General features: G+C 32.3%; 4 long non-coding RNA genes across 4 annotated transcripts; 2 read left to right on the top strand and 2 right to left on the bottom strand.

The window, feature by feature from the left end:
• The first annotated feature begins 249 nt into the window (after positions 1–249).
• LOC127724400 (uncharacterized) lies at positions 250–2,301 on the top strand. Its single transcript, XR_007992485.1, has 2 exons — positions 250–686; positions 1,659–2,301. It is a non-coding gene; the product is annotated as an uncharacterized LOC127724400 (long non-coding RNA).
• Positions 2,302–4,560: 2,259 nt separating this feature from the next.
• LOC127724399 (uncharacterized) lies at positions 4,561–9,918 on the bottom strand. The gene is made up of 2 exons (XR_007992484.1): positions 9,413–9,918; positions 4,561–5,348 (listed from the first exon to the last, which is right to left on the bottom strand). It is a non-coding gene; the product is annotated as an uncharacterized LOC127724399 (long non-coding RNA).
• Positions 9,919–13,228: 3,310 nt separating this feature from the next.
• LOC127724398 (uncharacterized) lies at positions 13,229–19,214 on the bottom strand. Its single transcript, XR_007992483.1, has 3 exons — positions 16,437–19,214; positions 14,798–14,891; positions 13,229–13,772 (listed from the first exon to the last, which is right to left on the bottom strand). It is a non-coding gene; the product is annotated as an uncharacterized LOC127724398 (long non-coding RNA).
• Positions 19,215–20,121: 907 nt separating this feature from the next.
• Positions 20,122–21,778, top strand: LOC127724394 (uncharacterized). Its single transcript, XR_007992479.1, has 2 exons — positions 20,122–20,624; positions 21,118–21,778. It is a non-coding gene; the product is annotated as an uncharacterized LOC127724394 (long non-coding RNA).
• The last annotated feature ends 2,021 nt before the right edge of the window (positions 21,779–23,799 follow it).

Genomic DNA, 23,799 nt, shown 5'->3' with positions numbered 1-23,799 from the left:
GGCATTCTCTCTACACTAGCCATCAGAGATAACATCCCCTTTCTGACCATACATACAATTCTACCCAATACTCCATTCACTCAGGATGATAGACTAGTGTACAAATTACATTTGATAATTAAAGAATTTTGACGACTTCATGTGCATCTACAGATAACGTTGTCATTATCTTTTTTAATACAAAAATTTTTTTTTTTTTTTTAAATATGTGTAGGCACGTGCCTAAAGTGCCTAACGGCAGCTACGCCCCTATGCATGTCTGTCTGGCAGATTCATATAACCATGACCGCATTTTATGGTTCTTTGGTCAATGCTAAGTTTTCTTGTTTTTTTCATTTTATCAGATATTATAAGCATATGTCTACTTGTTGGTGTATGGAATGACTGCAAGTCGTCATATAAAAATAAGAAGATGTCTGTCTGCCAAGGTTAATATTACTGTGACCTCATTTTCATAGAATATTGATAATATTAAACAGCAAAAATGATGAGCAAGACAAGATATACAAATGATCCAAAATTGTCAGTTGCCTACTAGTACTAATTATGTAATAGTAGTTATTGTCATTAAATGATAATGTTTACCCTTTTATGTGTAGGGCAAGAACATTAAAGATAAAGGGAAACTATAAACAAAAGAAATTATCAACAAAAATAGATTTACAGACGTCAACAAAGCCTAAATGGTAAGTCCACTTCTATAAAAGTTATTGCCCTTGAATAATAATTATTATGAAAATAAGATGTGGTATGATAAATGAGAAAATTATCCACCAGAGTTCAATTAAGTGGATGTATGCAATGCAGTTACTTATAAGAGGCCAACAGACCTGTAAATAATGAGAAAACCCATACCCTATACATGATATAGACATCTATAAAAGACACCATAAACAAAATTTGGAACAAGACATCAATTCAAACTTCAAATAAACCAGGCTAATTTATAAAAAAAAACAAGTTATGAAAAAACAAATATGACGGACGTGAACCAACATCAACCAATGAACTTTGGACAGGCAAAATATGGCATGGTTGATATAAAGATATGAAGCGGTATGATTGCCATTGAGACTTTTCTCCATTAGAGATCAAATAACATTAAATTTAACAAAATTGGTTCACTGTACAGCCTTCGACAATGAGCAAACCCTATACTGCATAGTAATCTATAAAAGGCCATGAAATAACAAATGTAAAACAATTCAAAAAGGGCATGGTGTCTATCCATGCTAAACATGCTTGGGGGAAACACCACAAAGGCGAAAGCTAAGTGCCTGATTTTTGCACAAAACAAAAAACAAATATGATATATAGCAACAATTGACAACCACTGAATAATAGGCCCCTGACTACAAGTAATAAAATAAACATTTTGTGAGCACCCAACCCTAACCTGGGACAGTGGTTTTAATAACAGCACAACATTTGAACAAACTGTAAACATTTGTTGCAATTGGCTTAACTCAAAAGACTGCAACAAGGCACAAAATACAACTAATATGAAAACCATAGACACAAAGCACTGAAATAAGAGTTCTTACAATTCTAAATATTCAAATGAAAGTTTTATCAAAATGTACATAAACATGATAAAATAGCCATTTTATTGCTGTATTTCTCTTCATTTATAATTTTTGAGTTTTGTGTATTTGTAGGTTAGACATCTTGGTTTTCATGATCATCATTCAACAAGTCAATACTGAACAGAAAACTTAAAAGTTGATATTTTTCTACATAGTGTGACTTTTTTATTAATTTGAAATGGAATGTGTTTTTTTCCTACATACGAAAGAGGAAATTTCATCATAATGACTATAAACAAAAAGGAGTCATATCATCATGATCCTAGATGCACAAGAACTTAATCATGTAAATGCAACAACATAATTATCAATTGAAAGAAGGGAGGAATGAAAAAATATATTAGTATTTTGTTGTCCAAACGAACTTGCTTTGTCCACTCATTTAAATCACTCCATCCAATAAAGATGTACGGAGGAAGATTTTTGAAGAACAGATTGCAAAAATGTTTTGTCTAAGAATTGTAGGAATATTCTAGTGGATGAAATAATTTATTTACTTGACTCTTATATAGTGGACTGAATAATTGTACATAGCAAGCTGAAACAAGAAAACTAAAATTAACAGGAAAAGTGTTTATTTTATAAATTTGCAAATATAAACGTAATATTATGAACACCACAAAGGTATAAGATTCAAATCGATTGCATATATTCATGTATTACAATGGAACTATAACAAAGAAAACTTTAACTCATGAAAAGAGTAAACTATTAACTGTGCTTTGTCAATTTATTCAGTCAAAATATGAAATATTTTTTTCAGGTATATTTTTCATAATAAAACAAACAAGACAAAGATTTCAAATCAATATTTTTTTCTTTTATTAAGACATGTCATAATTTTATTTCAGTTAAAGGATTTTATTTTTTGACTTTAAATAGTATTATACTTTCCAAAATAATAATAATCTTTATTGTCATATAAACAAATTAAAAACATGTTTGTGACAAAATGAAAAAAACCAAAATACACTCATATATATTACAAACTTTTTACTACCAAACAGAATTCATTGTAACATACACATTACTGTATATTTATAATTTGAATTCCATAGGATTTTATTTTGTCCCATGGGATATTAAAAATCCCATGGGATAATTATAGTCCCATGGGATTTTATTTGTCCCATGGGACAACAAATATCCCATGGGACTACAATTATCCCATGGGACCCAAAAAAATCCTATGGGATTTAACCAAAATCCCATGGGATAATGGTCAATCCCATGGGATTTGCCTTATCCCATGGGATATTGAAAATCCCATGTTTTTCTAAATCAAATTACAAAATATATATAATAATAACAGCAGAAAAGCAATGAAATTATTGAATCCCATGTTATTCTGCACATTTTGGTTATATACACGACACTGTAGGTCTAAGGAGAGGCGGCGGCGGATTTGCAAATGAGTGTTTTGCAAATTAAAAGTGTCCAGTGTTCATTCATCATTAAGTGTCGCCAGTTTGGATAACATTACATTACACAAACGGTATTTTGATGAGAGGCTCATGTGGTAATACTAGTAATTTCAAGACAAAATATGTTAGCTTGGACTACTCATTCGTATTCTTTAAGAAGAGACAGTGTCTGTAATTTTGACATTAAATGTTAAATCTCTATCATACATACACTTTTGCAATACAACTGCACAGTATCGGGATATCGTTGTAGTGTGCTCGCGCCGCCATGAGTTAGATAGTTTATAAGTTCGATAGGGTAATATATCCTCAGAGTTTCCATCTTATACTAAGCATGGTTCATTCTTAAATAACGGTTCCCTGTTATTGTCCTACAATGCATATGATACGTGCTACATGTCGTTCCAAATCATTCATTATCATAATCACTTATACGACTGCGTGTCAGTCATCGCCTGTACCTTTTTCAAAGTAAACGGTGCAGAAATTTCTAAATCAGAACGATTTAAGTAAGTTGTTATAGTGTATCATTTCAAGTTGTTAATTATACATTCACTCTTATATTAGAAATGATACGACTTGTCCCTAAGTTGACCATTAGTTGTTCTATTTTTGATATTTTTATTGTAATTCAAATGGAAAACGATATATTGGATTTCGCCAGTGCGTATATCTTGGATATAAAAAAGCTCAACCACACAACTAAACTTACATTTCACGGTTAAATGGCTTTGATTGATTTATATGTCACATTGACCTGAAACAGTGCATACATCTCAATTGAGTAGCCTTAATTTATGTTTGAACGTCTTCCATACTGTTGTTACAAATAAGTAAATAACAGTCTCCGGGACAAGTTTGCACTTCCGCTGAGTGCAAAAGTTGTCACCTTAATTTTTGGAGTTAAGTCAAAATGAAGTTGATAACTTGGTTGGTATTGGTTCCCTGATATTTGTCCTAAAAATTTTTGGCTCTAGCACCACTGTTGAAAAAGTTATGCCCCTTTTTTCAACAATTTCCTCAGAGGAAAAGTAGTTTTCCTCAAGGGAAATCAAATTTCCCTAAAGGAAAAAGATTTTTCCTTAAGGGAAATTGTATTTTCCTCAAGGGAAAAAGATTTCCCTTAGGGAATTTGCTGCATTAATATTTCCTCTGAGGAAATTCTATTTCCTCTGAGGAAATTTGCGGCTTCAAATTTTCCTTTGAGGAAATTCTATTTCCTCTGAGGAAATTTGCAGCTTCAAATTTTCCTCTGAGGAAATTTGCAGCTTCAAATTTTCCTTTGAGGAAATACTTTTTCCTGTGAGGAAATTTTGTCAACTGCAATTTCCTTTGAGGAAATTTTTAACAAACACTTTTCCTTGAGGGAAAATTCAATACCACAAATTTCCTCTAAGGAAAACATTATTCTCCAAACTTCCTCAAAGGAAATTTCTGTACATCAACTTTCCCTGTAGGAAATGGTTTCCACTATTTTTACTCATTGTAAATTTCTTCACTATACAAACAGTATGAACATAATGTTTACAAGACTTAATAAATGATACAAATGATATTTAAAACTTTAATAAATTTTTGCCTCAAAATTATCATGACATACAAAAACAATACAGTGAGTCTGACTGTTTAGGTCAAGGTATTGTACATACTTTATATGACTTTAACTTTGATTTATAAAATATTTTTTGTAGCAAAGTATTCTGTTTTCTTTGTTATTGTTTCAATTGTATACATTAATAAGCAACCAATTTGAATGTCATACCATTTGTGGTGTTCTTAAGAATGCGTTCATATTTGCAAATTAAATAATAAAATAAACACTTTTCCTGTAAATTTTAATTTTCCTCTGTTTCAGCTGCTGTGTCATGTGTGTACAGTTATTCAATCCACTACGTAAAAGTTCAATGCATAAATTATTCCATTCATTAAACAATTTCCTTCAATTCTTAGAGAAAACATTTTTGCAATTTGTTCTTCGAAGATCTTCTTCAGTATATTTGATATGAGGTAATGATGTAATGAGTGGATAAAGCTTGTGTTCCTTTCAACAACAAAATACTATTTTTTTCTTCATTTCTCCTTTCTTTCGACAAATATATATAATATGTTGTTGCATTTACATGTATACAATTGTGAATTTCTGCATCTATGATAGAACTCCATTTTGTTTATAGCCATTATCATGTGATTATGATGAAATTTCCTATTTCTTTTTTGCAGGCAAGCACACATTCCATTTCACATTAATCCAATTAGCGCACCATGTAGATAGATATCAACTTTCAGTGTCCTCTTCAGTATAGACCTATTGATCATGAAAACCAAGATGTCTGATCACCTATAAATACACAAAATAAACAAATAAAATGTTATAAATGGAGAGAGAAACAGCAATAAAAAAGCTTATTTTGTCATGTTTATGAACATTTTAAGAATATTTCCTTTCTAACTTGTGAGTTCTCTTAATTCCGTGCTTTTTGTCTATGGGTTTTTATATTAGTTGACTTTGTGCATTTTATCAATCTTTCGAGTTGAAGCAATTGCAACGGTTATTTTACAGTTTGTTCTTTATATGTTGAGCTGTTAAACCACTGTCCAAAGTTAAGGTAGGGTTGAGTGCTCACAAACCTGATTTTTTTATTACATGTATTAGTTTTTATTGATTTTTAACTAGCTGTCAGTAACTGTGAGTACTAACAGATCTTTGTGTCTTTTCGATTAAGGGAAAGGTATTAATTTCCTGCTCAGTCCGGACTGTTTATTTTTTTGCAGGAAATCTAACGGTATGTCATTTCTTGTCTAGTGAAGAGTTGTCTTATTGACAATCATGCCACATCTTCTTATTTTTATATAACCTTGCCATATTCTGATTGTGCCTGTCCCAAGTTCGGCGCCTGTAGTTTATTCTGACACTAAAATTTAGTGGTTGTTGTTGTTTCATTTCTGTCATATTTATTTTTTTTAATTTGTTTTGTTATAAACTAGGCAATTAGTTCTACAGTTGGGATTATTTCAATTTTTCATCTGAGGGCCTTTTATTATGACTACTTTGACAATAGGGCATGGATTTTCTCATTATTGAAGGCCGTCTCTGGCCTATAATTGCTTTCTTAGAGCCATGACCAATAGTTTTCATATTTAATATACCACATCTTTTTATTTTTATAATAATCATGATAATCATCTTTCAAGGGCAATAATTTTTATAAAAGAAAAGCTCACTTGGCCTTTCGAGCCAGGTGAGCTAAAAAAGGACATGCACACAGTGGTATTCATTGAAACAAAACATGAAAATAATTTGGCTCCATTTAGGGATATTGCAAGTGTATATAAGTTTAAGGCCGTGATTTTTGAACAAATACAATTCTAAAACCTTCCAAAGTGTGAAAATGGACAATTTTAAACAATTTTCCAACAACTAAATTTCCATAACTCTGCATCTTATATAAAAATAAATAGGGGATGATACTCCGGCTTGCATATCATATAAAGTTATAAAGGAAGATTACTAAGAACGGTAAAATTTATTCTACTTAAATTTGAACTTGATCCGATTTTGTGGTAAAAAGTATTGCGTTAAAGTTTAATAAAATTTGGTTGAGGCAAACTTAATTTAGAGGACGGAAACGAAAAATTCATCATTTTTTCCATTTGTAAAGGACATAACTCTAGAACAGTAAAAGTGACACCACCAAAATTCAAACTGTTTTTTGTGATAATAAGCATTGTGTGCAAATTTCATAACATTTGGTTGAGGCAAACTAAAGTTAAAGTTAGAGAGCAGGAAACCAAAAATTCAGCAATTTTTCCATTTGTAAAGGGACATAACTCTAGAACGGTAACACTGACACCACCACACTTGATCTGAGTATTGTGGTAATAAGCTTTTGTAAAAGTTTTATAACATTTGGTTGAGGCAAACTTAATTAGAGAACAAAAACCAATGACTTTGGGACAGAAGGTCAAGGGTTGACCCACTATGGGTCATAAAAATGAAAAGGGAGTTTATGTCAATATATAAAATCAATTCACCAAAGTTTCATAACAATTGGTGAAAGCATTCTTGAGACTATCCAAAGTCCCAATATACAACAAAAACTTAAATCAGAATTTTTTAAAATTGAAAGGGAAATTATCATGATTATCAGTCAGGGATATAACTCTATAGGGTTATTACAGAAAATAACTTGCATGTGTTATTACAGATACTTTCATGAGTTGTCTACTCTTAAATCCTTAAATTTTCTAAATCTGTTATAACATATGTTTGTTATTTGTAAAATAAATCATAAATATTTTGATTTTTGGTAGGCTCTAGGGAACTCTTGAAACTTTGCGCAGAAACTAAATGCATAGCCTTGATAACTAATTTTTGAATTAAATTAATACATTTTTCATTAACCATGGCAAATCAATGAACGAGGCTTTTAAGGGATCAACTTAGCTGTAATAACAAGGCTTATGTTGTACTGTTACACCACTGTCCCAGGTTAGGGGGGGGGGGGGGGGGGTTGGGATCCCGTTAACATGTTTAACCCCGCCTCATTCTGTATGTATGTGCCTGTCCCAAGTCAGGAGCCTGTAATTCAGTGGTTGTCGTTTGTTTATGTATTACATATTTGTTTTTCGTTCATTTTTCGTACATAAATTAGGCCGTTAGTTTTCTCGTTTGAATGGTTTTACATTGTCATTTCGAGGCCTTTTATAGCTGACTGTGCAGTATGGGCTTTGCTCATTGTTGAAGGCGGTACGGTGACCTATAGTTGTTAATTTCTGTGTCATTTGGTCTCTTGTGGGGAGTTGTCTCATTGGCAATCATACCACATCTTCTTTTTTATATTAGTTATTAAAGGCATTTAACTTGTTATATAAGACACTTGGGAATTACTGGGAAGCTTGCACAGAACCTCATTACATGCTCTGATCATTATTTCTTACAATAAATTAAAATACATTGTAATTAAGCATGATGAATGTCTGAGCAAATGCTTAGGAATGATGTAGAGGAGCTGTAATAACACCCGTTAGTTATTATAGGCATATTTTTTTCAGTAATAACATAGGTGTACTATGCATGATTGGCGAGCTATGAACTGTTATATCTTTCTATAGTTAAGTATACATGAAGACAATAGTAATATCAATAGAACCTGTGTACATTTTAAGAAAACTAATGATGTATATTGTCCCTTTGAAACATGTAACATGCATATGTTATCACAGTTCTTTGATTTTTTAGTCCACAATAACAAATGTATGTTATTTTTCTGTAATAACCCTATACATGCTATAGAGTTATATCCTTGACTGATTATGTTAATTGGCAATATAAGTAAATGCATGCAATAATTTCTGAAATTTACAGTATATAGGCTTTTAACCCCACCATATGTTTGCACCTGTCCCAAGTCAGGTGCCTGTGGCATTTGTCAGTTTTGTATGATTTTTAATTTTAGTTTCTTTTATATATTTCAGAGTTTAGTATGACGTCCATTATCACTGAACTAGTATACATTTTTGTTTAGGAGCCAGCTGAAGCACACCTCAGGTTGTGGGATTTTCTCGCTGCATTGAAGTCACATTGGTGATCTTCGACTGTTATCTGCTCTTTGGGCGGGTTGTTGTCTCTCTGACACATTCCCCATTTCTATTTTCAATTTTAGTTTAAATTCTATTTTAAATGTTAGGCTTCTTGTTTTTTTTTTGTTTTACATTTGTCATTTCGAGGCCTTTTATTATATTTACAGCTTTCTATATGCATAGGTGCTTGAGGACAGGATCCTGGTTTGAGGCCCCCCCCCCCCCCCCCCCCCCCCCTCCACCCACCCCACCATAGTCCCTCCCCCTTCTTACCATAAATCTTAGATTTTTCAATATATATCACTTATTTGTACCATATATATATACTAATATACCATATTTTTACTCTTAATATGCATGTTTACTATCAATGTGAATCTCGACTCCTGTCCTCAAGCACCTATGTCTATATGGTGTGAATTTTGCTCATTGTTGATGGTTGTACGGTTATCTATAGCTCAGCGAAGCAACATCACAACTGTTTCCAAGTTTGTGAAGTCAGAGGACTATATTCATCTTTTCGACTTTCGGATCATTTGTTGATTTTTCATGAATATGTGCCATTCCAATATAAAAATAGCTATATCATATTAAAAAAAACTTTCAACTAGGATACTCATTTGGGGAACTAATGATTTGTTGGGTTTTCCCTAGTCCAAATAATTATGACGTCTGGCAAGGCTATTTTAATTTTTTTTTCTGGGACGCCTAAATAGCCTTGCAAGACGTCATTTTCCCCACCATCGACATCGTCCCAGAAACGAGTTTGGCGCATTAACAAAAAGATCATGTCCGTAGTGACAAATTAGTGTGCATGCTTACCAATATTTGAATTTTATGAGCCTTCTTTTTGAATATTTTCTTCATTTTTTGGTACAAATTATACTGATGTCGAGTGCTGTTGTTGTGCTGTTTATTTTTTACAAAAGCGATCAAGTAATGCAGGGGAAGGACACTTACTTAAAAGACCAAAATGAGCCGCAACTAATAGGTATATAAATATTTTACTATGCAGTCAGTATCCCGATATACATGTATATACTCTTAGACTCATTTCACAGCGTACAAGTGAAAATACTCGTTAGTCATGAACATTTTAGATCACTTTAATTTTAGATTTTATAACTTAAATTACGAAAGATGATAATTTGTCAAATGAGCCCCTGTAACCAGGTGCTGCATTTTTTAGCACGCGTCAAAAACAGTTAAAAATGCCGGGATCTGACAGAACTTTCAAGAGCTATTTCTGTTACTGTGAGTTTATTATATATTTATCACAAAAAGCTAATGCTAATTTCGTTTCTTTTAGTATGAAGCCCCCCCCCCCCCTCCCCAAAAAAAAAACCCTCCTCCAGCTTATCTGATTAATTCACGATCACTCTGAGTAAAGAAAGTAAGTCACAATTGCTTATATCAGGTATTTTAAATTCTGGTTGATAGTTGTCTCATCACCAATCATACTACATCTCCTTATTTTTTTTTTACAATAAAGCTATATTTAGATGCGGTATAGTGATGAATGTGTAAACATGCAGCATTCTTGTAAATAATTGTTAAAATACAGCACAAAAGATGCATAATATATCAAACTCGAGTCAACGCCATGTCAAAAACTAAAAACAACAACAAAAAACCCCGACCAAATGACAAATAGTCTATAAAAACAAACTATAGCATACCAAAATATATAAGTTGTAAAGACTTGCATGCAACTAGGCCTATATATACAGTAGCTCTATGTTCTTATAACATTACGATTATGTGTGTGTAAGTTTATTAGAAAATTCAACGAGACACGTCCTAATCAGGTAAAATCCAAAATAACAATTTACAAATCCAGATCTACTGCCTGTTGTATATTACTTACATGACTGTATATTGGCGAACGAATAGAAATGTTTGGTACGGGATGTCGGCTTCGAAGCGGAGACAAAAAGACCAAGATAGATGAAAGTGTAGAATTTTGTTGTTGAGAATTTTTTTTTTTATAAAGAACTAGATTCGTATCTCAGAATTTGAACATAGCATCTCTTTTTCTTTAGATAAATTGTTAGCTATTACTGGCTATAATAATTACCCTCTTATAAATATTCGCAAAACATGAAGTTAATGATCAATGAATATGAAAACACTTAATAAAGTATAAATATTGGTAAACGGACAGCAAGTCATAGGACTATTATAGTTCGAATAAATTAGTTTACAATAACTGTTGAAAGGTTATGAGAGAAAAATCTGGATGAATTTATTTTTTTAGAATGATTTATTTTACAGTAAAGGCTTCATATTTTTAATCAGTTATTTGTAAAAGAAAGGTGACATGTTTAACACCATGGATCCAGTAAATTAACAAACTACTATGATGGATTTTTCTTTACAATCATTGATCATTATTAATATTTAAGAATAACTTTTGTTTACAAATTCGTTTTAATAAATAATGGTTCAAGAAAAAACTTTTTGAAAATTAGTCTGTTAGTTTCCAAAGAAAAAAATATCTTAAAAACTGGGGTACGTCTAAACACCGCTCAGGACCTCCTGAGTGCACTCTGGATATACAATGTGCACTCAGGACCCTTTATAGTCATCGTATTTGCACACAGGATGGATGAATATATTCGTTACACGCTGCTTATTTAAGAGTTAAATTTTGGTACAATTTGAAATCGAACTTAGATAGACACGTTAATTCTTATGAAATAATGAGGGCACGTGTCACTGATTACACAACTACTGAGCCGTGAATTATCCAATCAACAAAATTGATTGGATTATCTTTATTGTTGTTTATGAATTGTGTTGTTAGTACTGTGTTACGTTTAAAATGAATAACACGATGTTATTAAGTTTTGTGAAAGTTGCAGTGTAGAGACTGAAAAACATTTCCTTATGGAATGCACACTTTATGACGATATTCGATATAACCTTTTTCATGAATGTTCAAAATTTATTCAAGATCTTCACAGCCTTGATATAGATAACAAATTTATTGAAATTATGAACTGGTCCTATATTTTCAATGACAATTTTTAGAACTTAACCTTAATAAGACAGATCAGTATTTATTTATATGATTTGCTAAGTTTAATATCTTGGCTGCGTACGTGCTGTCCTTGGTCTTTTCCTTTGGTTTGGCTTACGAGCAAGTTTTGGGGGTTTTGGCACTTCAAACTCTGTGCACGAAGACTTAGTCGTGGTTCGAACGGATTTCGTTTACTTACAAATTATTTAGAAATAATACCCAAATATGATAATTTTCAGAAAACGGAGACAAATTAATTTTTCAGAATTTATTTTCACATTGGAATTCGTTCAAGGCTTGTATTACAGCTAGACAAGAACAACTTTAATGAGAAAGATAAATCTTAATAAATGCGGATTTTTAAAACATTCGTATTACTCAAGAATGAAATTACTGGACAAGAACGATAAAAATGAGAAAGAACACTAACTATATGAGATTTGATTATTTGAAAAGCGTATTTTGGCAAGTACGGCTTCTACAGTTAAGAACGGGTTCCATTTACAAAACTAAATCTTAATTCATGAAAAGTATGACAAATTTATTTCCCTTTTCAAACTCGTTTAAGGGATTTATTACTGGACAAGAACGAGTTTCAATAGAGGAATAAATCTAACTAAATGAAATTTTGATTGAATCGTTATGTTATACATACACAGCCTCTCATTGGTCAAAAAGTTTTAGTTATTTGAATGAATCTCAAAGACAAGAAAATAGAACAAAACACACACACACAATTATATAAATAAGAATTAGAACGCAATGATACCAATATTATTTTTTTTAATTAAACGCTATTTTTAGTGAGTGATCAGATTATCTGTTAGCTTGAAAGTAAATTATAAAATTAATGGTGTTTCACCGATTCTTTGTTTTACTATGGAACAATGCAATTAAAGTCTATTGTAATATATCTAGAGATATGAAAATACGAAAGAATTATTCATCTTAATTTTTGAACTAAGAATAAAACTAAACTTTTTATTGCACGAAATGTTAATAAAATACGAAAATCTATACAAAGAAAATAATAACGATATTTTTTTTATCTATTAAGTCAAGGATTTGTATAGTGAGAGTCTCACTATACAAATCCTTGATTAAGTTAATGAAATGAAATGAATTGAATGAAAATTTCCCAACTATATATATATAGATTTCTCATATTTCTCGACTGGCTTCAATTATTACAAACAAAAAGAAAAATGTTTATTTAACGGTTTTTTTCTAAAACAATATATCTTCATTGTTCTTTATTTTTCAAAAGACATCTTGATTTTGTTTGTTTGCCAAGCTTACTTGTATGAGGTAAGTACCATCACTAATCACTCCTAATTATTAAAGATCAAACGACCTAATCAACTTGATAATTGGTATTCAATATAATCTTCGGTCATGCCTGACATATTTCATAAAAACGGCGCGTGCCGATGAAAACCTTAATAACTTTTTAAATATTAAATTGATTTTATCAAAACAAAAATTATAAGATGAAGAATTAAATAATCTATCGAATGCATACCTTCACCACTAACCAAAACATATATTTCATGTCCTGAGTGCACTTTGTATGTCCTGAGTGCACTCAGGAGGTCCTGAGCGGTGTTTAGACGTACCGTAAAAACTGAACTGCATGTGAGTTTTCAATCGTTACGTTTTGTTATACTTTTTTAGTGTTAATCTCAGCAAAGACAAATTTGGTGATAAAAATCGATTTGTTGGTCTTTCGTAAAATTAAAAAAAAAACATACGCCATAATGTAATCTTATAAAAAAAGGGGTGGGGGGGGGGGGGGCGATTGGAAGAAATTCAATATTGATCCTTCAAGGGACAAGAGAACGTGGGAGATATTCATTCCCTACTGTAAAATATTGAGTTTTTGGTTGATTAATGTCGGGTGTGTCTGACGTACCGAATAATATATGATAGGTACATGTAGGTCTTGTAATTGAGACCGCCCGTGATACGGTCGGAAAATTTCGACTGCCTATGAAAAAGGAAGGACAGAAAATTGGCCTAATACCAGGCTACTTACAGTCCACTCGAAGAGTTGTTGCAAGAATTCAACGTCCCCATTCGGACGTGGCTGAGCACAGCCCACTGGACGTTCCACTTTCATTACTGCTAAGGTTTTCACATGATTGCCGGTCAGAAGAAGACCTGAAACGACGCTATTTCTATAGTTACTCTAGTTCGCTAACGAATTCGCTTCTTGTTCCATTGAATATAAAGGAAAGAGTTATCTAATATATCTATATATATATATATATATATTTTTCTTGAACTACTATAAATAAAGTAGTTCATTTTAAAATGTATTGTTTAAAGGTTAAGAAAACAATAAGTTAAAGTGGCTGGTACGTATACATACATGAAGCTTCATGGCTAATACCAAAAAGGTATAGCCAATTTCCCGTCAGTTATTTTTTTTATTTTTGGTTCACATGTTCAAATTTAATAAATTGATGAATTTTTTAATTGTTCTATATAAATAATCTTACTATAAGTTATCTCAGGTCTAAACAAAATGTTGCTATGAGTGTTCTAATGAGTTTTGTTTGATAATTTTTTGTTTAATTCAGTTAAAAGTTTGGTTTTTTTTTACACGAGAAGGTCTGCTAAAAAGTTTATGATGATCTCTTTTTTTTCAGCGGATACTAGGTGGACTTTCCTCTGTTCCGATGAAGGCAGTGCACGTCTTTCATTTAAAAGATTAAATCGTAGTTTTGCAACAGACGGCGGCACATCGGGCATTGACTTACCATTTTATAATTTGTAACAATTATGATTTACGATATATTTATGAGTTATAACAAAATTATTTTTTGTACATCTTTATTTAAGATGATCGAGATTTGAGAATGATATGAAAATAATAAAATATATATTACAAAAAAAAAGTTTTTCTCAGGTCTAGTTATCTAGTATGAAATATATCCTCTGGAAATAAGCCCTTTAAAACACAAATCTCCGTTTACTCATTGCTAAGTTTATTTGCTAGTGTTTTTTTAATGATTTTATTATATTATCTTTTTTGTGAAATTTTTGAGTGGTTGAACATGAAATGGACACCGATGCTACAAAGAAAATTTGTTTAATGTCATCTGTTGCAATATATACTAAGTATTACACGTGGACAGGATGTTCCTCAGAAAATTAAGGTATTCAAAATAAGTTATACACACCCCAAGGGTACAGGCCACTGTTATATGGAAAATTACTGGGTCGCCAGTAAACTGGTAATCAGCCATGCAACTAATCAGTTGACTGACCATGCCACTACAATTTAAAAAGTTTGTCGTTAGATCAAAATGAAATATTTATTTTAATTTAAAATTGAAGAACTAAAAGGATTTATCGTAATTATGAAGGGAAATAATTCAACAAAATCGGATTATTTCCCAAAAGATTATATTTTTTAAAAAAAAATTCCGGGGAAAATAGAAAACTGTATATATAAAGGGTCCCATCAAGGATTTTATAGAAATCCTTGGTCTCATGAAATGGATCTCACACAGACATGCATAATTAAAATTTATACATTTATTGATTCTATGATTTCTTGAGAAATCAGGAGCGAAATATAACAAATATTTAGTTTTGAAATTAAATTAAATTTACCTTTCCTTGCTATAATTCATTTGACATAACATTGAGGGATTTAAGGGTTTGTCCGTACAACGTGTTTGTCATTAGTATTTCACATGACTTATTGTTTTCACGCTTCGCCTTGGAGCTCATTATTCAGACTGTTTCAGACAAGATGATGAAAATAACGTGCAAGGCACTTTTTTTCGATTATCGTGAATGCACTCTCCCCCCTCTTCAAGAAGAATGCAGGACAGAAAGTAACGGACGAAAAGTCACAGGACAAAAAGTCACAATTCAGTTTTGAGATTATTTTTCTCTGAACAAGAAAACACTAATTTTAAAAATAAATTTTTGATTTTTTCTTGAACTATAATATATGAAGCAACATTGTAATAAAATTTATTCAATAAATATCAATGATGATCAAATAATTGTTATGATAACAAAATGTCAAAGAGGTTTGGCACTTAAATGGCTGCATGGTTCCAAAAAATATATCATTTGCATGATTAAAATTTAATAATTTTTCATTTATCAAGGCTTATGAACAATTTTCTAAACTTAAAAATGAATAAATGTAAAAAAAAGAAATTATTTGAAGATCTTTCTCTTATATATTCAAACAATTGTCAACAAATTATTTGTGACTTTTTGTCCTATCCCATTTGTGACTTTATGTCCTCTGACTTTTTGTCCTGTGACTTTCTGTCCGTTTACCTTCAAGAATTGTATATTTATAAATCCTCGTCCTTTTTAAAATTACCACACTCTTTGTGATTACCGTTATGCTATTATGCTAACAGTAACCCGGGACTTGATTTACATGTAATATCAGGGGCGATTCCAGCCAGGATAAAGGGGGTCCAAATATATGTCTCCATTAAATGCATTGATCGTTCACCAAAAGAGGAGTCAAACCCCCGGATCCCATCCTCCTTCGATCCGCCACTGATTGTGAATATAAATATAATTGTTACTTATTAGTCATAGACTAGTACTAGCTCCGAGCACCTGTTTTGGGATATATACAGCTAATTAACCGTAAATAACTGCGAGATAATGAATAACAAGTTGATTCTCTGCTAATTAATGTAACCTGCAATTCACCCTGATTCATTTGTGAGACCACCGACACTAATAATGAGGGGATGGAAAGGGGGGTACCTTTCTCCTTTCTCCCGCCCCCTTTCTCCCTGTCTCCCAATACCCTTTCCACCTATTCAATAATATTACCTCAAAGTTAGCAGGTTAGAGGTTCTCCGTTACTGGGAACTTCATATCGGATCCGATCAATTTATTGGTTCCTTTCCCCCTGGTATTAATGATCCTTTTGCAGTGACGATGACAATCATAGGTATACTCATTACTGTTGATTTTGCATGATAACATACATGTTATGTCAACTCACTTCTACTTCCTACGGCGTCAGAGAGAGAAAAAAAAGCCTTGCAATGCGTCATTATTATTTGGACTACTTCCATATCACTTAAAAAAAAACAAACAATAATTTATTTCACTGACTGAGATTGGGCTGACGAGACATTTCAGCATGTGAAATCTTAACTGTTATTCCAAGTACATAGTTATCATCCATTGATTTTCATTTTTTACAAAAAGATTCCTTAGTGTGGACCATGTATTACTTCAAAATTTATTTATTTATATTTTTTATGCATAAAAAGTAAACTTAATTGTACAATGAAGTAGGGGGATGAAATTATTTTATTTTAGTTTGAGAATCACTCATACTTCTTGTATGATGTCACCTTAGCCTACAAATTACCAAAAAGAAACCCATTTTTATTTCCTCTAGCTTATGCATTGTTATGTGTATGCCTTTTCATATACATGTAAAAATGTGTTACTCACTATATTGACCTTAAATGTTATTCAGTCTTGCATGGCCTAATGGGACCTTGTTCTACTCATGTGGTATGCTATAAGCAGATAAATAACTTTCTTTCCTTTTGAAATACAAATATCTTTATCAGTATACATGAAGAATTTTTATATTAGCCTCCTCCCCCCCCCCCCTTAATTTGAAATCTTTATTTTCAGGCATAGGCTCATATAAATTCGACTTTTGAAGAATTGAAATAAATCTGAGACAGCAAATGAGTATTCAGCTGCTTTACATTAAAATACATCATGTACATACATGTGACATACACAATTATATATAAATAGTTATAAAGACATTTTAAAAGCAGTTTTTTGCAAAATTTAAATTATGTAGGCCCAAATCTTGATAGTTAAATGTTAAACATTAAACGGCAAAAAATTAACACCCAAAGTTCAAATATAAGAATGAACTTATAGTCTTTAATGTATATATGCTATTGCCACAAAACTAGGTAAACTGTCTTATAATTCCCTAATCTTAGTTCATGCCAAGTTTGATTAAAATTAGTATTTCTACTCTGACTACATGCTCTATTAGGTCTATAGTGTGGATAGTGTATAACTTGCAAAGGGGGACGAAAGATACCAGAGGGACAGCCAAACTCATAGATCGAAAACAAACTGACAACGTCATGGCCAAAAATAAAAAGACAAACAGACAAATAATAGTACAGATGACACAACATAGAAAACTAAAGACTAAGCAACACGAACCCCACCAAAAACGGGGGGTGATCTCAGGTGCTCCGAAAGGGTAAGCAGATCCTGCTCCACATGTGGCACCCGTCGTGTTGCTTATGTTATTACAAATCCGGTAAATAGTCTAATTCGGTAAGTCACATTCGTGAAAAGGGAAGTGTTGTAGTTACGACATAAGGAACATATCCGATATCATCTGTGAAACGGTTATTCCATAACGGTCAACCAACTCGTGATGGCGTCCGTAAAATTTAAGAAGGGATGACTTCAACTTCACCATTTGGAACTCTTGGTTTAATAGCTTCCTTGTGAGCAGCAATCCTCTATCAAGGAAATCATGATAGGAAACACAAGCCCGGGAATATTGTATCAATTGGGAGATATATACTCCGTATGCAGGCGCTGCTGGAATGTTGCTACATAGAAATGGAAAGTTCACAATTGGGAAGCTGAAATCATCTCTTTTGTCGTAAAGTTTTGCAAATAGCAAATTATTTTCATACTCCTTCAAAATTACATTGGAAAAAATGTGGCAATTTTTTTAGGTTAAGGATGTTCGCTCCTCTTGATTTTGAATTTTTACCAGATATTCGGAATCCTCTGGTTTTATCCATGCAGTGCCATTAAAAAATTTTGCCCGCAAATCCCTACTTTTCTCTTCATATTTTTATTATATAGTTTAAAAAGCCATATTTGAAAATCTTATAAAATCCTTGTTATTTTTCCATAGCTTTTGAAAGAAAAAGGTGCCAGTGTTAAGTGTATGAAAAGTCTAGAGAGAATCACTTCCTGCCAAATTTTTAATGGCTTATATCTTAAAAACAAGCACACGGACCCTTCATTTTTCTGTTTTTTTAGTTCCTTTATTCATATACTTTCAATTTATAACAGTCTTTTAAAAAGCTTGTTATTTTGAAACAGAGTAGCGAACATACTTAAGTAGTGATTTGGTAATGTATAGTTTGAAAAGGTCAAATATTAGTATGTCTGAAGTTGTCAATCTAAATTATAGACCCTTTAAACATAACATTGTCAGTTTTTGGCTTATATCTCTAACACTAAAGCATTTAGAGCAAATCTTATGTGAGGTAAAATTGTTCATTATTTCAAGTTCTATCAGTCATTAAATTTTCAGATGAATCTAACAATCCATTGTTTGGTTGCTGCCACTAGATTGGTAATTTTAAGGAAACTTTGCAGTATTTATAGGACCGCAAAAAAATTTTTCGGTCAAAATATTGGTTTGACGTTGGCGTCGTCGTCCAAAGACACATTGGTTTTCGCACTCTAACTTTAGTTTAAGTAAATGGATCTCTATGAAATTTTACCTTTAAGGTTCAATACCACAAAAGGAAGGTTTGGATTGATTTTGGGAGTTATGGTACCAACCGTTAAGGAATAAGGGGCCAAAAATAAGCATTTTTGTAACTTCCAGACATAACTTGTGTGTTAGTGTATGGATCATTCTGACATTGTACCACAAGGTTCCATATCACAAAGGGAATGCTGGGATTGATTTTGGGGGTAATTGCCTCAAAATTTTAGGAATTGGGGGCTAAAAAAGGGACAAAAAACAAGCATTTTTCTAGTTTCATGACAATAACTTGTGTGTAAGTGTATGGATCTTTCTGAAATTGTACTACAAGGTTCCATATCACAAAGGGAAAGCTGGAATTGATTTTGGGGGTAATTGCCCACAATGTTTAGGAATAAGGGGCCAAAAAGGGGCCAAAAATAAGCATTTTTCTAGTTTCCAGACAATAACTTGTGTTCAAGTGTATGGATCTCTCTAAAATTGTACTGCAAGGTACCATACCACAAAGGGAAGGCTGGGATTGATTTTGGGGGTAATTGCCTCAAAATTTTAGGAATTAGGGGCAAAAAGGGACAAAAACAAGCAATTTTCTAGTTTTAGGACAATAACTTGTGTGTTAGTGTATGGATCTTTATGAAATTGTACTACTTGGTTCCATATCACAAAGGGAAAGCTGGGATTGAGTTTGGGGGTAATTGCCCTAAATGTTTAGGAATTTGGGGCCAAAAAACAAGCATTTTTCTAGTTTCCAGACAATAACTTGTGTTCAAGTGTATGGATCTCTCTAAAATTGTACAGCAAGGTACCATACCACATAAGGAAGGCTGGGATTGAGTTTGGGGGTGATGAATCATAAGGGGGTTCAAAACATTTTGGGGGGGATTTCTTTTCCTTTTTTTCCTTTTGTTTTCTTTAAAATTTAGTTATTTCTGAATGATTTATATATAAATGCAAATAATAATGATATGGTTTAAAAAAAGGTAAATTAGAAATTTTTAAGTTCTTAGATCCCTTTCATTTTGTGAGCCTCTTGTTTTAATTGCTTCTGTAAGTAATATATTAATTTGAAATTTTGACGACAGACACATACAGATTATACTGTTAACAATATTTCAGAGTTTAATGTTGTCAAGCACACACATCATAGAAGAATAGATAATCATGTCAGTGTTGTCCATTGAAAAATTAGTATGAACACGATGAAAAAGTACGGGAATGTTTGTTTGTTAAACTATTGACCGTGGTTATGTCTTTGAAACTGTTGACTGGCAAATAGTCTGTGAAATGAAATAGCACAAATATTTCATTCCTTTTTTATATATCATGGTATATAGAAAAACACATACTGATGTACAATAATAGTTATAGTCATTAAATTATAGTTTTTACCTTTTTTGAGTTTAGGGCAAGAAATATAGAAGATAAAGAAAAATATAAACAATTACAACTGTACAGTAGAAATGATCGGCAAAACAACATAAACAGAAGACAACAAGGCCTAAATGGTAAGACCACTTCTATATAATAAAAGTGATTGCCCTTGAATGATGACTATTATAAAAATAAGAAGATGTGGTATGTGAGTTATCTATCCACCAGAGTTCAAAGAAGTGGATGCAAGCAATTAAAAACCAATGACGGCCTTCGATAATGAGAAAACCCATACCTGAAAAGATTTAAACAATCCAAATTAGTTCAAAGCCAATAACAATTAATAAAAAAATCATGTCTGTGAGCACTCCACCTAACCATAATCTAGGACAGTGGTTCAAATAGCACATCATATGAACAAACTGTAAAAACTGTTGCAAGTGGCTCAACTCATTATCACTGCAAGGCATTAAGTCATGGTCACAAAGCACTGAAAACTGAACTCATAATCATGATTAGTAAGAATATCAAATTTAAGTTTCTCAAAATATTCATATTAAACATGGTAAAATAAGCTTATTTCATATTGCTGTTTTTTTCTCAATTTATTTTTTTGTGTATTTATAGGTGAGACTTCGTGGTTTTCATGATCATCAACAGGTCAATACAGAAGAGGAAACTTAAGGTTAATAGTTTTCTACATTGTGTGCTAATTGGATTAATGTGAAATGAAATGTGTGCTTACCTGGAAAAAGAAAATAGGAAATTTCTACAAAATGGCTGTAAACAAAATGGAGTACAATCATAGATGCATAAGAACACAATTGTGTAATTGCAACAACCTACATATTCACTGAAGGATTATGGAGAAATGTAGAAAAAAAAGTATTTTGTTGTCGAAATAAACACCTGCTTTATCCATTCATGTACATAGCTCTGTCATATCAAATATACAGAGGAAGACGTTTGAAGAACAAATTGCAAAAATGTATTCTTTACCAATTGAAGGAAGATGTCTGGTGGATGTAATTATTTATTCACCTGACTGAACTGTTATGTAGGGGATTGAATAGTTGTACGCAGTAGCCTAAACAGAAGAAAAGTTAAATTAACATGAAAAGTGGTTATTTTATTTAATCTGCAAATATGAGCACAATATTAATAACATCACAAATAGTATGATATTCATAGCGTTTTGCTTGTTATTGTATTGTCTCAAACAGCTAGCCTATTGTTTTTGTATGTCATGTTACTCATCAGTGAACATTTTATTAAAGTTTTAATTATCCTTTGTATCAATTATTCAGTCTCAGAAAAATTATATTCATACTGTTTTTACTGTTTTGAAATTTTCATAGAGGAAAATTGAATAACAGAAATTTCCATAGAGGAAATTTGGAGAACAATGTTTTCCTTAGAGGAAATTTGTGGTCTTGAATTTTCCCTCAAGGAAAAGTGTCTGTCAAAAATTTCCTCACAGGAAATAGCTGTTGACAAAATTTCCTCACAGGAAAAAGTATTTCCTCAAAGGAAAATTTGAAGCCGCAAATTTCCTCACAGGAAAAAGTATTTCCTCAGAGGAAAATTTGAAGCCTCAAATTTCCTCGGAGGAAATAGAATTTCCTCAAAGGAAAATTTGAAGCCGCAAATTTCCTCACAGGAAATAGAATTTCCTCAAAGGAAATATTAATGCAGCAAATTCCCTAAGGGAAATCTTTTTCCTTTGAGGAAAATACAATTTCCCTTGAGGAAAAATCTTTTTCCTTTAGGGAAATTTGATTTCCCTTGAGGAAAACTACTTTTCCTTTGAGGAAATTGTTGAAAAAAGGGGCATAACTTTTTCAACAGTGGTGCTAGAGCCAAAATTTTTTAGGACAAATATCAGGGAACCAATACCAACCAAGTTATCAACTTCATTTTGACTTAACTCCAAAAATTAAGGTGACAACTTTTGCACTTAGCGGAAGTGCAAACTTGTCCCGGAGACTGTTAAATACGTAATTTCGAAATTACAATGACATATTAAGAACAGTTCATTGTTACAAGTTTTAACTAGAAAAAACCCGCGCGAACGCGGCTTGAAGACTACTTGAAATGTTTATGGTGATACACAGCTTGGGTTCGTGTTTCTCAAACTGTTTTATGCACTGATGCGTTATGTTGATAGTTTTTATTAGATTGTCAGTTCTTCTTCCATAGGAGTTTGAATGTCCAATTAGTAGCTTCTGTCTCGGTGTTACACAGGTGTTCTTAGAACGGAGGAAATAACTCAGAGGAGAAGAAGACAACCTTGAACACTGATGATTAAAATATTTCTCAGTGGTACTAGTTTGTAGTATTTCTCTTTTTTTCGAAAGGTGCGAGTCAAGTTCTATCTCTGTGTGATATGGATGCTCCAAGAACGGAGGAAATAACTAAAAGAAAACAATAGAATTTTTAAACACATTTTTTCGAGTTTTTTATACTGTTATATTTCTTTTTTTTTTCTTTTTTTTTTTGAGTGGTACGAATTTGATAAAGTGATGCAAGTTGTTATAATTAGTGAGCGTGCTTGAGTGGTGGGAGTTGGCCATAGGCCGAGTTGTCATAAATTCAAGAAACCCACGCGAGTGCGGCTTAAGACTAATTGAACTGTTTATTGTTAAACCCAGCACACCCCTACATCGTGTAGTTGGGTTCGTGTTTCTCAAACTGTTTGTGCACTGATGCATGATGCTGATCGTTTTTATTAGTTTTTCAGTTTGTCTTCAATAAGAAGTTTGAATGTCCAATATTGGTAGCTTCTGTCTCTGTGTTACACAGGCGCTCCGAGAAAGTAGGAATTAACTAAGAGAAGACAAAAACAATAGATTTTTTTGATGATTAAAAATTTCTTCAAGTTTGTAATATATCTTTTTTTTCTCGATTCGTGTGAGTTTGATATAGTGTCTCAAGTTGGTAATACATGTAATTGGTGCAAGTGTGCGTGGGCCGAGTTCATTCAAATTCCGCATGCTTAGAAAGCGTAGATGGTAATGAACCAGCAACGGAACTCGGGCCTGTCGATCATAGCTGTTGGAAACCATGTTTTTATGAGATGTGATACATTAACGATAAAATATTAGAAGGGAGTTGATAAAAGTAGTTTCTGTTTGTTGAAAACATGAATTTGCCAAAGCTGTTGATATATTTGCAAGTCGCATGTTCATGATGTTGATCAACATTTGTATTAAAGTGGGACGAACATTTGATTTCCCGAAGAATACCGAGTGGTCGTCACCGTAATTTTAAAGTCACATTGGCGGAATACTTTCATGTGGAGGGATGATG

This window comes from Mytilus californianus, unplaced genomic scaffold (genome assembly GCF_021869535.1).
Source record: "Mytilus californianus isolate M0D057914Y unplaced genomic scaffold, xbMytCali1.0.p SCAF_14, whole genome shotgun sequence".
Taxonomy (NCBI): domain Eukaryota; kingdom Metazoa; phylum Mollusca; class Bivalvia; order Mytilida; family Mytilidae; genus Mytilus; species Mytilus californianus.
The sequence above is the reverse complement of the archived record's forward strand: the minus strand, read 5'-3'. Positions and strand labels throughout refer to the sequence as shown.